This window comes from Hyla sarda, chromosome 13, assembly GCF_029499605.1.
Source record: "Hyla sarda isolate aHylSar1 chromosome 13, aHylSar1.hap1, whole genome shotgun sequence".
In the NCBI taxonomy this organism is placed as follows: Eukaryota; Metazoa; Chordata; class Amphibia; order Anura; family Hylidae; genus Hyla; species Hyla sarda.
Genome location: NC_079201.1, coordinates 25,123,911 through 25,141,557, shown reverse-complemented (window position 1 = coordinate 25,141,557; position 17,647 = coordinate 25,123,911). Strand labels below are relative to the sequence as shown.

Below are 17,647 nucleotides of genomic sequence, written 5' to 3'. Positions count from 1 at the left end.
GCTGATGTATGAAAATATTGCAGAAGTTGTGCATTAAGCATGGTGAAAATTTCTGCTATTACAGTTAATCTTTATGGATACAACATAAGATGCCTAAATGTCATCCTGCGTGCTGATGTAACAGAAATCATCACAAGTGGTTTTTGTTATTTAAAAAAAAAGAAAGAAAAAAAAATATAGAACTTAAAAGGAGATTTACAGGTAACAGGACTGAAATGTTTCTTGACTAAATCTGAACATTTCTTTTAAGTCACCTTCACACCACTTTTATGAACCCTCAAGTAGCATTTATTAAAAAAAATACCCCTCAACCTGTCATATACGCAAAAAAAAAAAAATAAATAATAATATATATATATATATATATATATATATATATATATATATATTTCCTTATGGCATATTCCAGACCAGTATGCATAATAATTTTTTTCTCTTTAAAAAAATGCACAATTCTATTCAAAGGGACCCAAAAGTGTATACAGAGTAGTATGTTTTTTCAATATGTTCTTTGGCGACATATGTCATTAGATATCTTCAAAGAATTGCCCAGGGAAAGGCTCTGGTGCAGTGTGAGCAGAGACAAACTATTTTTTTTTTTTATTGGACTGTGCATACCAAGCTTCATTTAAGGTACAACTTGATTTGTGTAGGTTTATATATTATTCATTGAATTTAATAATAAATCAGTATACACCTTCATTCATAGTGGTCCAATAAAACAAATTTTTTCATCTGGTCTAAGTTTGATATCGTGAGATTATGTTAGAGTTAAGTACCATTTTTTAATCAATTAACATTGGGCACCAAATGTAATATTGCTGACTGTGGGGGAATGTGAGGGTCCTAAAGAAAAAAAATAATCTGAAATCAATGGACCACAGCCAGTAAAGGTCTTAAAGGGGTATTCCGCCCCTAGACATCTTATCCCCTATCCAAAGGATCCTGCTGCTGGGGACCCCACCATTTCTCCTGCAGCACCCCTGTCATCTGATGCACAGAGCGTGCTGTGCTCCGTGCCTGATGACTGGCGGTGCAGGGCCCCATCCCCTTGTGACATCACACCCCGCCCCCTTAATGCAAGTCTATGGGAGGGAGTGTGGCAGCTGCCATGCCCCCTCCCATAGACTTGCATTGAGGGGTCGGGGTGTGACATTAAAAGGGGGCGGGGACGTGATGTCACGATCCTCCGGCCCCTGCATCGCCAGTCATCAGGCACAGAGCGAAGCTTGCTCCGTGCACCAGATGATAGGGGTTCTACAGGAGAAATCGCGGGGGTCCCCAGCAGCGGAACCCCCGCGATCAAACATCTTATCCCCTATCCAAAGGATATAGTTAACTAACCAACTAATTAAAAAGAAATTATTTAACTCATAAAGTCGAACCAATGAACTACGTGGTCATATACTTTAAAGGGGTACTCCAGGCCAAAACTTTTTTTTATACATCAACTGGCTCCGGAAAGTTAAACAGATTTGTAAATTACTTCTATTAAAAAAATCTTAATCCTTCCAATAGTTATTAGCTTCTGAAGTTTAGTTGTTGTTTTCTGTCTAACTGCTCTCTGATGACTCACGTCCCGGGAGCTGTGCAGTTCCTATGGGGATATTCTCCCATCATGCACTGCTCCCGGGACGTGACATCATCATTGACCAGTTAGAAAACTTCAGAAGCCAATAACTATTGGAAGGATTAAGATTTTTTAATAGAAGTAATTTACAAATCTGTTTAACTTTCCGGAGCCAGTTGATATACCATATTTATCGGCGTATAACACGCACTTTTTAGGCTAAAATTTTTAGCCTAAAGTCTGTGTGCGTGTTATACGCCGATACCGCCCCCAGGAAAGGCAGAGGGAGAGAGGCCGTCGCTGCCCGCTTCTCTCCCCCTGCCTTTCCTGGGGTCTAGAGCGCTGCTGTCGGCCCTTTTCACCCCCTGGTTATCGGCGCCGCTGCCCGTTCTGTCCCCCTGACTATCGGTGCCGGCGCCGATAGCCAGGGGGAGAGAAGCGGCGCCGACAGCCAGGAGGAGAGAAGGAGCAGCGGCACCCATTGCCGGCGCCGCTGCCCCGTTGCCTCCCCCCATCCCCGGTGGCATAATTACCTGAGTCGGGTCCGCGCTGCTCCGCTGCTCCAGGCCTCCGTCGTTGCTATGCGCTGAACGGCGCGGCGCATGACGTCAGAGCGCCGCGCCGTGCATAGAAACGACGCCGGTCCCCAGCGCGGACCCGACTCAGGCCTGGAGCAGCGCGGACCCGACTCAGGTAATTATGCCACCGGGGATGGGGGGAGGCAACGGGGCAGCGGCGCCGGCAATGGGTGCCGCTGCCCCTTCTCTCCCCCTGGCTATCGGCGCCGGCACCGATAGTCAGGGGGACAGAACGGGCAGCGGCGCCGATAACCAGGGGGTGAAAAGGGCCGACAGCAGCGCTTTAGACCCCAGGAAAGGCAGGGGGAGAGAAACGGGCAGCGACGGCCTCTCTCCCCCTGCCTTTCCTGGGGGTATATCGGGGTATACACGCGCACACATGCACCCTCATTTTTTCATGGATATTTGGGTAAAAAACTTTTTTTACCCAAATATCCTTGGTAAAATGGGGGTGCGTGTTATAGGCCGGTGCGTGGTATACCCCGATAAATACGGTATATATAAAAAAAGGTTTTGCCTGGAATACCCCTTTAAGATCTCTAATGACTTGTCTGAGAAGGAAAATAAGAATGGATTATGAATGCCATAAATGTCATAGCATATGGCTTTTGACACAAGTAAAAAGTGGGGCAGATCATTGTTTCTGCACTAGAAAAATAGACATTATAAAGACAATCTTGTTTAGTCAAGGCTAGATATCCTGGTCACTCAGAAAAGATCTGTTGTGGAAAACGCCTATGGTCCAAGTCTTGCAACTTTTTCATAGAGGTTTTTCATACATGTAGTAAATAAGAAAAAAGAGGTCATGACTCACCATATTTGCAGAAAGCTATAGACCAGGACTTGTAGTGTGATTACATGAGAATGGGAATGTTCTATAAAATGCAGGAAAAAAAAAACACCAAAGTCATTTTTGAGCCCTGGCTCACTGAATTTTATCTAACATGTATCTGAACCATATATGTACAGTGCACCATTGCAGGTAAACTTACCCTGGAGTAAATCATGTAGGCACTGGTAGTGTTGCCTTTCCATGAAAGTAAGGCTAAGTTTCGACTTATTATTTTTTGTGGCAAAAAAAGGCATTTTCTGCCTTTGAGGGGAAATTGCATTTTTGACCCCTCTGACATTTTTTCAAAATTTGTTGGGTACCAAAAAAATAAATAAATAAAAAAAAGGATGCAGTAATGATGAAAAAATGTATTTAACAAAATTTATATTTTTATGACGAAATTTTAATAAATTTTTATGTGGGTGGGCAGGGCACTAAAAATGTAGCCAATAATAATAAAAATGTAATGTGTGAGTGTGTGTGTTTTTCACTTTTTTTTCTTTGTTTTTTATATTTTTTAGGTAGTACTACTACTCCCAGCATGTAACACACTGTTCCATGATGAGAGTAGTAGTTCCTGTACTAATAGACAGATGGTCCCGGGGGGGTCACTTCTGACACCTGATGCGATTATCCATAATATAGCAGAGATGCGGAGCGGCTCTATACAGCACTCGCATCTCTGCACTATACTCCGGGCAGGCCAGTGATGTGAATACAAATTCACATCACTCATTCATATTTTCCGTCCAGAGTGGGGATTGGCCGGATGATGGCAGCCAATCCCTGCTCTCAGCTGGAAATATGAATGAGTGAGTGGTATGAATGAGTGAATATATACGGCAGTACATCTATACAGAGCAGCCGGCTACATCTATTAATTATACAGGAGGATCGCAATGGGTGTCAGAAGTGACATGGGCGATCTGTCAATTAGTACAGGTACTACTACTCCGATCATGGAACAGTGTGTTACATGCTGGGAGTAGTAGCACTACCTAAAAAATGTTTTAAAAAAAAAAGTGAAAAACACACACACACACTACTTTTTATTATTGTCGGCTACATTTTTAGTGCCCTGCCTGCCCACATAAATTGATCCATGTTTAAAAATGTATTAAAATTTCATTATAAAAAATTAAAATTTCATTAAATACAATTTTTCCCATCACTACTGTATCTTTTTTAATATATTTTTTTAATGGTACCCTATGAAATTTTATTTAAAAAAGTTATCTCCATCACTTTTTTGGATTGCTAAAGTCCAAAAAAGAATAAAAACCGCCTGTAAAAACGTCAAAGTTAAAACCCACATGTAATTTTTTGGGGTGTTTTTTTTACACCCATAGACTTCTATGGGAGAAAAACGCCATGATTTCAGTGAAAAAAACGCCATAGCCTCAACATGCTGTGACTTTGCAAAACCGTCAATGAGCTTAAAAAAAGAGTGAAAAACCACCAAAAGGATTTAAAAACGCCAAACTGAAAAATGCAAAGTGGAAAAAGAAGCAATGGTGTACTTAGACACAAATATCAAAATGGACCTCCTTTTATTGGGTCTGATTTTGCCACCCAGGACAGAAATTTATGGATGGACATTTATAAAACCTGTGCTGAGGAAAAGTTGACTAGTTTCCCATAGCAACCAATCAGATTGCTTCTTTTATTTTTCAGAGGCCTTTTCAAAAATGAAAGAAGCAACCTGATTGGTTGCAATGAGCAACTTGTCGACTTTTCCTCTGTACAAGTTTTGATAAATCTTTGATAAATATGCAGGCACAGTTAATTCTGTGTCATTGTCTATACATATAAAAAATGTAAACACATATACTGCATCATTGTCTCTTGTTATGAATGTTACAAGTACAGATTATACTGTATCTATGTCTTTCCTTGAAAATGATGTAGGTGCATATAGTACTGCATCCCTCTTTCACCTTGTAAGTACAGATAGTACTGCCTTTCCTTGAAAATTATATGGGTACAGATAGTTTTGCCTCCCTATCTCTTCTTATATTGTAATGTCTGTTTATTTGTTTTTGTATTTTTCTGTTTAGGTGTGTATTCACACACTAGGATGTTCAGAGCAGTTTTCTATTTTCCCTGGATAGGGAATGGATAACGCTCTGAACAAATGAGAACTCGGGTGTGTCTATTTTAAGCCAGACTTCTTCTGCATTCAGTGCTGGTTATTGAGTGGAATACACTATGGTCCTCATCTACTATTGCAAACACGACATGTTTTGTCGGGTTGTGCGCCAGATTCTGGTGCATTGCGCCAGAAATTCTATTTGTGCCAGAATTTGTACCAGAATTGAGGAAAAACCCGTGTATCTCTCCATTTTACTGAGAAAAACCCGAAAAGGGGTGTGGCAATCTGGAAAAGGGGCGTGGTCACAAAAAGGAGCGTGTTCCCGACATTTTCACAAAAAACTAACAGATCAGAGCATGTGTAAAAAAAGCTAAATGTAGGGGAAAGTGCAAAATGTAGGGAAAATGTACTAAATATCGTGGAAAAAAAACTTGTAGGAAATTAAAACCCACAAAGAAACCTACACTCCATTCTTAGAAAATCAGGGCCTGTGTCTGACTATGTCTGTCTGAGCATTTACCTTGTATTTATCTTGTGATTTTATCTGGGGGTTTAGCCATGGTTAAATAGCATGCTCCTTGTATTTTAGTCTGTTACTTTAGTCGGTTTTAGGATTATGTTTGTTCGTCCTGCTTTGTCTGTGTTCACACTGAGTTAGTCTTGCTAGTGTTATCCGTGCTTTGTATTTTATAATTCTTGTTTGGTGTCCTGGAGTCTATTAAGACTCATCCAGTTCTAGTCTTGTATCTTGAGAAATATCCTGTTTAGGATCCTGACCAGTGTTCCTCTACGTTGTAGAGTTTGGTGTTCTTGTATCCATTTTAATTAAGTTCTGTGTTTTATATTTATCTTTCCTACTGGGTCATCATCCTGACCACATGGTGGAGAGCGCCTGCTGGCCAGAAGTTTATTTGGCTTTCTTATTAATGGTTACTCCTTTTGTGGAGTGGGGTTTCCAGTTTGTTTGCCCTGTGTCATAGTGTGAATAGTGTCCTATGTTTTCTTATCAGTTTGCCTGTTTATATTCTGCTCTGTTAGTATTTGTATCCTGTTTGATATATCTGGTTGTCTAGTAGTTTTCCGTTTGTTCTGGCCTGTGACCGACTATGTATATTATGTGTTTTTACGCCACTGCACATTAGTGCAGGTAGGGACTGGCTCCAAGTTGTCGATCCATCGCTTGGGATGGATGGGCAAGTAGGCAGGGAGAGAAATTACTGTCTCCTTGGGTAACTTTTTCTGTAGTGAGCTATTTTTCAGCCTCTCTGCTTCTAAAACAGAAAGCTATCCAATGGTCAAGCCATAGAGAAAAAGCATGGCTACTGAGCACAGAAATTAAAAGATGAATTGACCCAAACTTAGTGGGTAGGATGTAACCCTTGAAATGTCCAGGAAACATTCAACAATTTGAATTGTTATGCAATCGGTTTGTTATGACAAAATTAACAATATTTTTCTTTAATAGGTTTTACGCTTCAATACCCACATCTAATAAACATCATGTGTAACATATAATTACTACCTCTTAATTCTAGGACAAGTGGTTACCGAATATTCTACCTTAGCTCCTCGGCCAAATGTTATCAATTACTAAGTCCATTTTAATTGTTTAATCAGATGCAGCTTATTAACATTTTCATTTAATTACCTGAAGATATTTTTGTATGGTTGCGACTGCATACGAACTTGGTTGATTAATGGGTTTGTCAGATTGCAGTGATCAAATACTTGGATACATTTCAAGTACAATATTATGCTAAAAGGCATCTTTCTACAACTGTGTCTCAGGATACTATACATTGAAAAGACTGTTTTGCACTGAAAATGTACTCCTTTAACTTGATTTTAAGCAGCTGTCCTTTGCTCAAGAAATTAAGAAAAAAATTCATTATAATCCATAAATACAAATTTGAAGTAGAAAGGTGACTCCCCAGTTGGTGGGAATGACTGGTAGGGCATGCTCACCACTCTAAACTTGACTGTCCTGACAAGATGTCAACCTTCTACCTGCTGTTACCAGAGTAAAACAGTAAATATGGATGGATACTACCGGTATTAACAACCTTTACAACAAAGCAAACGTCACAACCTTTGCAAAAAAAAAAAAGAGGAAAGAAGTCACAACCTGTATAACAAAAAAAATGTTGCATAAACCAGTGGTTATGACTCTTAGGCTATGTTCTCACGTCGGAATGTCCACATGGAGAATCTACATGTGGATATTCCGCAAACTGATGGCATCGGCGCTAGGACCGCAGAGGAATGTGCCGCCTCATGGACAGCTATGCATTCCGTTCAGAATCTGAGAAAGGATTAGTGTTCATTCTTTCCACAGAGACATAAATCAGAATTTCCATGCCTGAAACAATTCCGCCATGTGCACAGTGCACCATGCAGAATTCCAATACGAAATTCAGCACGTAAATTCAGACATGTGAACATGGCCTTACTCTTGATCTGCTGTGGTTGATATTGCTCTTCCCTTACCCACATTCTCATGCTCTTTTCCCCTTGCAAGTTATACCAGCCACGTAGACTCACTTATCTCCACTGTCCTAGGCATTTGCAATAATAGCTGTGGGCCTGCTGCTGTGAGGTTTCAACTTGGATCCGGTTCAGGCTGCAGGGATGTCGGATTGCACAACGTGAGTAGCCTGGTTTCACTACTCAGGGCGGATTCTCCTCCCTATATAAACCTCACCCTGCCCACCTCACCATACCAGCTGGTACCAAACTGCAGCCATCCTACTCATCACCATTTTTTCATTGCGACAATCATACCAATATCACATGTGGAAAATAAAGCAAAGGATAATCATACATGTTAAACAATTGCAAAACAGATTCTCCACCACAGCTTTTCAGTGGTACCACATAAACATACAGTAGCTAGAAATTTCTAGAGAGTTTTCTAGAACACCAAGGCTAGATGATGCTACTATACCATGCTGCAGACTGTAAGCTAGTAGTGAGCTGTACAATGTGCTAAATCCTGTATATCTCAAACCGGCACTACATGCTATGGAAGTGGAAACCATGCAACCTCAGCAGTGTCGCAGTGACTCTATGAGCTGATATATGGTACTTAGTGATGTGCTGTACAGTATATACAGTAGGCAATATATTCTTAAATCCTTACTGTAATTTAAAGCAAAATTCCTGTAGTCTTAGATGTGGTACAGTTAATGTGCATCTCTCTGCAGCACAAACACCACATCATATGATGATAACCATATGGAGAGAAAAATAAAAGTTGTCTCACTTAAAAGAATATATTATATATTGCAGCATGGGCTATTATTGGAGAATAAAGTTAAGATTCTTGTATATGCCTTAATGTAGCAGGCATGAGATTAATATGTTTTTTTGTTATTCAGGGTGCATTATTTAGAGAGATATTGCCATGATGAGAAAGAGATTTGACTAATAATCACAATTAAAGTGTTTTATGAAGAGTTGAAGTCTTTATGCTGTGTTCACACATTGCCTTTTTACTTCCTTTTTCCACTCACTTATACTGCATTTTGCCTGTTTCTGCTGTGTTTTTCCAAAATCACACATTATTTACCGTAATGTGAACAGTTGAGGTAAGATATGACCATTTTTTGCCACATTGTTGGTAAAATTATAGCAAGAACAGCAATTAGGGTACGTTCACATGGGCAGATTACATGTGTCATTTCCGCAGCGGATTTTGGTACTATTGACTTCAATGGGTCCAAAGGAAAATCTACCTCTTAATGGATTTTCTGTTGACCAATTGAAGTCAATGGTAGCAAAATCTGCTGATATGCTGCGAAAATTCCTCAGGTAATCTGCCCTTGTGAACATACCCTTACACAACAAAAAACACAATGGGGTTGTTTTGTGTGTGTGTGTTTTTTTTTCCTCCCAACAGGTATTTTTTATGCCCCTTCTGTCAGGGTCAAGCCCCCTGGAGGATAAGCCCTTTTTCAGGTTTTCCGAGTAAAGTGGAGAGTTGGTCAGGTTTATCGGAATTTTCAGGTGCAAAATTCAGCCCCAAAACCTGATAAAAAAAACATTGAAACTAAAGATGCCGTTGTATGACTATTCCTGTGTATTGGTAAGTGAGCATGATAGGGGTAAGTGCTTCTTTAAATTGCATCCTAAAATGTTCACAATAAAAGCTTGTCCTATTGATTTACTGTATTTATAAGTAAATTTGAATAATGTATTTGCTACATTCTAAATTTGCAAAGATGGACTTGGGAAGATGTCAGTAAATAAAATATAACAATACTTAAAATGTGTCAAGTGAGTAAAAAAAAATTAGGATTAGAACCACAGTCTCTGTAGTCTCTCTATATGTTAGTATCCAGATATTTATGATTGGGTGGGGCATATATAGCCTCCCACGGTATATGTCACTCACTACTGCCACATATTGATACTAAAGATGGACATCATTACCTTAATGTCACCACTGTTCTGTGTCTGACATATCACAGACCTGTCATGCACTACAGGCTGTGAATAACCCCTGTGGCAACAGCTGTGAATAACCATTGTGCCGTAATATTTTTGGCCTTCAATACTAATATCCTAGAATGGAGAAAAAGAGACTGCTGCTAAAATCTAAAACTGCCTAACCTACATGTTTTGCCACTACTGTATAATGTGGCTTTATCAAGGAGACACACTGATCTATGTATTGTCACTCACATGAAAAAGGAAAATTTAATGGAATTAAAAAAACAACAAAAAACCCAGACCAAGCTATTATCTTCATATTTTGATTTTCACATTCCAAGAGTCATAACTTTTTTATTATTATTATTTTTTTAAAGACACAAGAGCTTTTTATTTTTATTTTTTTTGGCACTATTTTCTGATCAACTTGTATTACCTCTTTTTTCCTTTCTCTGTTTTTTCTCAGTTTGTTTTCCATATTATTTGCATTGATACCAAATTTACATACTTTTTAAAGTTTTACTACATTAGTGTCACGATGCCGGCTGGCAGGTAGTGGACCCTCTGTGCCAGAGAGGGATTGGCGTGGACCGTGCTAGTGGACCGGTTCTAAGCCACTACTGGTTTTCACCAGAGCCCGCCGCAAAGCGGGATGGTCTTGCTGCGGCGGTAGTGACCAGGTCGTATCCACTAGCAACGGCTCACCTCTCTGGCTGCTGAAGATAGGCGCGGTACAAGGGAGTAGGCAGAAGCAAGGTCGGACGTAGCAGAAGGTCGGGGCAGGCAGCAAGGATCGTAGTCAGGGGCAACGGCAGAAGGTCTGGAAACACAGGCAAGGAACACACAAGGAACGCTTTCACTGGCACTAAGGCAACAAGATCCGGCAAGGGAGTGCAAGGGAAGTGAGGTAATATAGGGAAGTGCACAGGTGAAAACCCTAATTGGAACCACTGCGCCAATCAGCGGCGCAGTGGCCCTTTAAATCGCAGAGACCCGGCGCGCGCGCGCCCTAGGGAGCGGGGCCGCGCGCGCCGGGACAGAACAGACGGGGAGCGAGTCAGGTAGGGGAGCCGGGGTGCGCATCGCGAGCGGGCGCTACCCGCATCGCGAATCGCATCCCGGCTGGCAGCAGGATCGCAGCGCCCCGGGTCAGAGGACGTGACCGGAGCGCTGCAGCGGAGGGAGTGAAGCGAGCGCTCCGGGGAGGAGCGGGGACCCGGAGCGCTCGGCGTAACAGTACCCCCCCCCTTGGGTCTCCCCCTCTTCTTGGAGCCTGAGAACCTGAGGAGCAGACTTTTGTCAAGGATGTTGTCCTCAGGTTCCCAGGATCTCTCTTCAGGACCACAACCCTCCCAGTCTACTAAAAAAAATTTTTTCCCTCTGACCTTTTTGGCAGCCAAAATTTCCTTGACCGAGAAGACGTCCGAGGAGCCGGAAACAGGAGTGGGAGGAACAGATTTGGGAGAAAAACGGTTGAGGATGAGTGGTTTGAGAAGAGAGACGTGAAAGGCATTAGGGATACGAAGAGAAGGAGGAAGAAGAAGTTTATAAGAGACAGGATTAATTTGACACAAAATTTTGAAAGGACCAAGATAGCGTGGTCCCAACTTGTAGCTAGGGACACGGAAGCGGACATATTTAGCGGAGAGCCATACCTTGTCTCCAGGGGAAAAAACGGGGGGAGCTCTTCTTTTCTTATCCGCGAACCTCTTCATGCGTGAAGAAGCCTGTAAGAGAGAATTTTGGGTCTCTCTCCATATAATGGAAAGGTCACGAGAAATTTCATCCACAGCGGGCAGACCAGAGGGCAAGGGGGTAGGGAGGGGGGGAAGAGGGTGACGGCCGTACACCACGAAAAATGGGGATTTGGAGGAAGATTCAGAGACCCTGAAGTTATACGAAAATTCGGCCCATGGAAGGAGATCTGCCCAGTCATCCTGGCGGGAGGAAACAAAATGTCGCAAATAATCACCCAGGATCTGGTTAATTCTTTCTACTTGTCCATTGGACTGGGGATGATATGCAGAGGAAAAATTTAATTTAATCTTGAGTTGTTTACAGAGAGCCCTCCAGAATTTAGACACGAATTGGACCCCTCTATCCGAGACAATCTGCGTAGGCAACCCGTGAAGACGAAAAATGTGTACAAAAAATTGTTTAGCCAACTGAGGCGCAGAAGGAAGACCAGGAAGAGGGATGAAATGTGCCATTTTGGAGAATCGATCAACGACCACCCAAATAACGGTGTTGCCACGGGAAGGGGGTAAATCAGTAATAAAATCCATACCAATCAGAGACCAAGGCTGTTCGGGGACAGGCAGAGGATGAAGAAAACCAGCGGGCTTCTGGCGAGGAGTCTTATCCCGGGCACAGATAGTGCAGGCTCGCACAAAGTCCCCAACATCCGTCTCCAGAGTCGGCCACCAATAGAAGCGGGAGATGAGTTGCACAGATTTCTTGATGCCCGCATGACCTGCGAGATGGGAGGAGTGACCCCATTTGAGGATTCCGAGGCGTTGGCGTGGAGAAACAAAGGTCTTTCCTGGAGGAGTCTGCCTGATGGAGGCAGGAGAAGTGGAGATCAGGCAGTCAGGTGGAATGATGTGTTGCGGAGGGAGATCAACTTCTGAGGCATCCGAGGAACGAGAGAGAGCATCGGCCCTAATGTTCTTATCGGCAGGACGAAAGTGAATCTCAAAATTAAATCGGGCAAAGAACAGAGACCACCGGGCCTGGCGAGGATTCAGCCGTTGGGCCGACTGGAGGTAGGAGAGGTTCTTGTGGTCGGTGTAGATAATAACAGGAAATCTTGATCCCTCCAGCAGATGCCTCCATTCCTCAAGTGCTAATTTAATGGCTAGAAGCTCTCGATCCCCGATGGAGTAGTTCCTCTCCGCAGGAGAGAAGGTCCTAGAGAAAAAACCACAAGTGACAGCATGCCCGGAAGGATTTTTTTGTAGAAGAACAGCTCCAGCTCCTACTGAGGAGGCATCAACCTCCAATAGGAAGGGTTTGGAAGGGTCAGGTCTGGAGAGCACGGGAGCCGAAGAAAAGGCAGACTTGAGTCGTTTAAAGGAGTCTTCTGCTTGAGGAGGCCAGGACTTGGGATCAGCATTTTTCTTGGTTAAAGCCACGATAGGAGCCACAATGGTAGAAAAATGTGGAATAAATTGCCTGTAATAATTGGCGAACCCCAAAAAGCGTTGGATAGCACGGAGTCCGGAGGGGCGTGGCCAATTTAAGACGGCAGAGAGTTTGTCTGGATCCATCTGTAGTCCCTGGCCAGAGACCAAATATCCTAGAAAAGGAAGAGATTGGCATTCAAACAGACATTTCTCAATTTTGGCATAGAGTTGGTTGTCACGAAGTCTCTGAAGAACCATACGGACATGCTGGCGGTGTTCTTCTAGATTGGCAGAAAAAATTAGGATATCGTCCAGATATACCACAACACAGGAGTATAACAGATCACGAAAAATTTCATTGACAAAGTCTTGGAAGACGGCAGGGGCATTGCACAGTCCAAAGGGCATGACCAGATACTCAAAGTGTCCATCTCTGGTGTTAAATGCCGTTTTCCACTCGTCCCCCTCTCTGATGCGGATGAGGTTATAGGCGCCTCTTAAGTCCAATTTAGTGAAGATGTGGGCACCTTGGAGGCGATCAAAGAGTTCAGAGATGAGGGGTAAGGGGTAGCGGTTCTTAACCGTGATTTTATTAAGACCGCGGTAGTCAATGCAAGGACGTAGGGAGCCATCTTTTTTGGACACAAAGAAAAATCCGGCTCCGGCAGGAGAGGAGGATTTACGGATAAAGCCCTTTTTTAGATTCTCCTGGACGTATTCGGACATGGCAAGAGTCTCTGGGGCAGAGAGAGGATAAATTCTGCCCCGGGGTGGAGTAGTACCCGGGAGGAGGTCGATAGGGCAATCATAAGGCCTGTGAGGAGGTAGAGTCTCAGCTTGTTTTTTGCAGAAAACATCCGCGAAGTCCATATAGGCCTTAGGGAGACCGGTTACTGGAGGAACCACAGAGTTACGGCAAGGGTTACTGGGAACCGGTTTTAGACAGTTCTTGGAACAAGAGGACCCCCAACTCTTGATCTCCCCAGTGGACCAATCCAGGGTTGGGGAATGAAGTTGAAGCCAGGGAAGTCCAAGGAGAATCTCCGAGGTGCAATTGGGGAGGACCAAAAGTTCAATCCTCTCATGATGAGATCCGATGCTCATAAGAAGGGGCTCCGTGCGGAAACGTATGGTACAGTCCAATCTTTCATTATTTACACAATTGATGTAGAGGGGTCTGGCGAGACTGGTCACTGGGATGTTGAACCTGTTGACGAGAGAGGCCAAAATAAAATTTCCTGCAGATCCAGAGTCCAAGAAGGCCACTGTAGAGAAGGAGAAGGCAGAGGCAGACATCCGCACAGGCACAGTAAGACGTGGAGAAGCAGAGTAGACATCAAGGACTGTCTCACCTTTGTGCGGAGTCAGCGTACGTCTTTCCAGGCGGGGAGGACGGATAGGACAATCCCTCAGGAAGTGTTCGGTACTAGCACAGTACAGGCAGAGGTTCTCCATACGGCGTCGTGTCCTCTCTTGAGGTGTCAGGCGAGACCGGTCGACCTGCATAGCCTCCACGGCGGGAGGCACAGGAACAGATTGCAGGGGACCAGAGGAGAGAGGAGCCGAGGAGACGAAACGCCTCGTGCGAACAGAGTCCATATCTTGGCGGAGTTCCTGACGCCTTTCAGAAAAACGCATGTCAATGCGAGTGGCTAGGTGAATAAGTTCATGTAGATTAGCAGGAATTTCTCGTGCGGCCAGAACATCTTTAATGTTGCTGGATAGGCCTTTTTTGAAGGTCGCGCAGAGGGCCTCATTATTCCAGGACAATTCTGAAGCAAGTGTACGGAATTGTACGGCATACTCGCCAACGGAAGAATTACCCTGGACCAGGTTCAACAGGGCAGTCTCAGCAGAAGAGGCTCGGGCAGGTTCCTCAAAGACACTTCGGATTTCCGAGAAGAAGGAGTGTACAGAGGCAGTGACGGGGTCATTGCGGTCCCAGAGCGGTGTGGCCCATGACAGGGCTTTTCCGGACAGAAGACTGACTACGAAAGCCACCTTAGACCTTTCAGTGGGAAACAGGTCCGACATCATCTCCAGATGCAGGGAACATTGGGAAAGAAAGCCACGGCAAAACTTAGAGTCCCCATCAAATTTATCCGGCAAGGATAAGCGTATCCCAGGAGCGGCCACTCGCTGCGGAGGAGGTGCAGGAGCTGGCGGAGGAGATGACTGCTGAAGCTGTGGTAGCAACTGTTGTAGCATAACGGTCAGTTGAGACAGCTGTTGGCCTTGTTGCGCTATCTGTTGTGACTGCTGGGCGACCACCGTGGTGAGGTCAGCGACAACTGGCAGAGGAACTTCAGCGGGATCCATGGCCGGATCTACTGTCACGATGCCGGCTGGCAGGTAGTGGACCCTCTGTGCCAGAGAGGGATTGGCGTGGACCGTGCTAGTGGACCGGTTCTAAGCCACTACTGGTTTTCACCAGAGCCCGCCGCAAAGCGGGATGGTCTTGCTGCGGCGGTAGTGACCAGGTCGTATCCACTAGCAACGGCTCACCTCTCTGGCTGCTGAAGATAGGCGCGGTACAAGGGAGTAGGCAGAAGCAAGGTCGGACGTAGCAGAAGGTCGGGGCAGGCAGCAAGGATCGTAGTCAGGGGCAACGGCAGAAGGTCTGGAAACACAGGCAAGGAACACACAAGGAACGCTTTCACTGGCACTAAGGCAACAAGATCCGGCAAGGGAGTGCAAGGGAAGTGAGGTAATATAGGGAAGTGCACAGGTGAAAACCCTAATTGGAACCACTGCGCCAATCAGCGGCGCAGTGGCCCTTTAAATCGCAGAGACCCGGCGCGCGCGCGCCCTAGGGAGCGGGGCCGCGCGCGCCGGGACAGAACAGACGGGGAGCGAGTCAGGTAGGGGAGCCGGGGTGCGCATCGCGAGCGGGCGCTACCCGCATCGCGAATCGCATCCCGGCTGGCAGCAGGATCGCAGCGCCCCGGGTCAGAGGACGTGACCGGAGCGCTGCAGCGGAGGGAGTGAAGCGAGCGCTCCGGGGAGGAGCGGGGACCCGGAGCGCTCGGCGTAACAATTAGCATGTAACTTTTTTTCTTAAAAAATAAAAATAAAAAATACAGCAATTCTGGCTTTGATTGTTTATGACAATTTGTAAAGGCAGATTGCATTTTTACCATGGAGACCCGTTAGCAACCAGCTAGAAGACCGAATCCATTTAGATGCTATTGTCACCACTTGACCGAGGCATCTAAGGTCTTAAACTACCAATATTTGAGGTTTTTGTTTTATTACTGGTAAACAGCATGGCAGTTTTGCTGTCAAGGAACACTCAAACTCCTTCTATACCTAGCATTGAAAACCTGTGCTGGGCTATTCTTGCCCCACTTAAAATGGGAAAATTCGGTCACTAATAGTATATATTTAAGATCATATGGCTATAGAGAGTTACGCCTGGGACCTGGTGCTTGAGAGGGTCAACAGAACGTATACTATATAAAAATATATATTTGTAAGTGTAAGGTTGGTGCAATATTAAGGTTTATGCATTGGGGTACAGTACAGGAGCTTTGACATATTGGTATGTCAGATATATATATATATATATATATATATATATATATATATTATAATATAAATATTAATCCTATTCATCTATGTCTATAACTTTGCAGAATGCATGATATGGGATCTCAAAAATTAAATATAGAAATATTGCAAATATTGTTTTTTCTCTATTTCCCCAGTTTTATCAAAGCTCTGCACTTAATGAATTTTATCCTTAACATTAGGATAGTTTCAAGGCATGCATTTGTTGCTTTCCCACTAATCACACTGCTGTTTTATGCCGCAGACTGTGAATACAGTCTTCCACTTTTCATGGTTTGGGCCATTTCAACGTGTGAATATTAAGGTTGGCAGGTGTGCAATATTAAACTTGCAAGGTGGGAAAAGTCCAAACTTGGTGCCAAAACTTAAAACAAACTAATTTTTGAAACCAGTAAAAAATCGGAGCGCACAAGTGTTAAATCTGGAAATTTATCGTGAAGTTATTTACATATTTAAACAAAAATGAGATGTGCACTTTATATGTTCCATATTTTAGGTTTAAACTGTATGAATCAAAAATTGAAAAAATATATAAATATATGAAATATTCTGTAACACACAAATAGTGATATGATTTGAAATTAGTCTGTATGAGAAAGAGGTGGTATGGGGAGCAGTCTTTGTGATAAAGAAGGGGCTATGGGAGCAATCTGTGATAAAGAGGGATCATGTGAAGCAGTCTGTGTGGAGGGGGGAGCAGTCAGTGTAACAGAGGGGGCATAAGGAGTAGTCTGCATGGGGAAGGGCCATCCTGTGTAGATGATGGCATGGAGAGCAATCTTTGTATAAAAACGGGGTATTGAGAACAGTTTGTGTGGAAGGAAAATATGATCAACATCAGTTGTACACAACACAACTACTATCTTACTCTGTAAGAGCTGCACTTCTACGCTTTCTACACCCACCGGGTAACTCGCTCAGTACAGACTCAGATCCTCTCACTGTTCCTTCAGGTGGTGCTCACTGTCGCAGTTTATTTTTTTAAATCAACTGGTGCCAGAAAGTTAAACAGATTTGTAAATTACTCGTATTAAAAAAATCTTTACCCTTTCAGTACTTTTTAGCAGTTGTATGCTACAGAGGAAATTCTATACTTTTTGATTTTATTTTTGGTCTTGTCCACAGTACTCTCTGCTGACACCTGCTGCCCGTGTCAGGAACTGTCCAGAGCAGCATAGGTTTGCAATAGGGATTTTCTCATGCTCTGGACAGTTCCTGATACGGGCAGCAGGTGTCAGCAGAGAGCACTGTGGACAAGACAAAAAAGAAAATCAAAAAGTATAGAATTTCCTCTGTAGCATACAGCTGCTAAAAAGTACTGGAAGGGTAAAGATTTTTTTAATAGAAGTCATTTACAAATCTGTTTAACTTCCTGGCAAAAAAAAGTTTTCCACCAGAGTACCCCTTTAACAGTCCATATAAATACTGTATACACATCCACAGAATAGA

General features: G+C 43.6%; 1 protein-coding gene across 47 annotated transcripts in view; it reads right to left on the bottom strand.

The window, feature by feature from the left end:
* Positions 1–17,647, bottom strand: part of LOC130297737 (general transcription factor II-I repeat domain-containing protein 2-like) — a 1,987,867-nt gene that overhangs the window by 1,345,606 nt on the left and 624,614 nt on the right. For 45 of the 47 annotated variants that reach the window (XM_056550554.1, XM_056550557.1, XM_056550548.1 and 42 more), the window contains one exon: positions 2,963–3,023. The exons of the other annotated variants lie outside the window; for them this stretch is intronic. The gene's annotated coding sequence lies outside the window, so the exon portion shown is untranslated. The remainder of the gene's footprint in view (positions 1–2,962; positions 3,024–17,647) is intronic. 47 annotated transcript variants of the gene reach the window in all.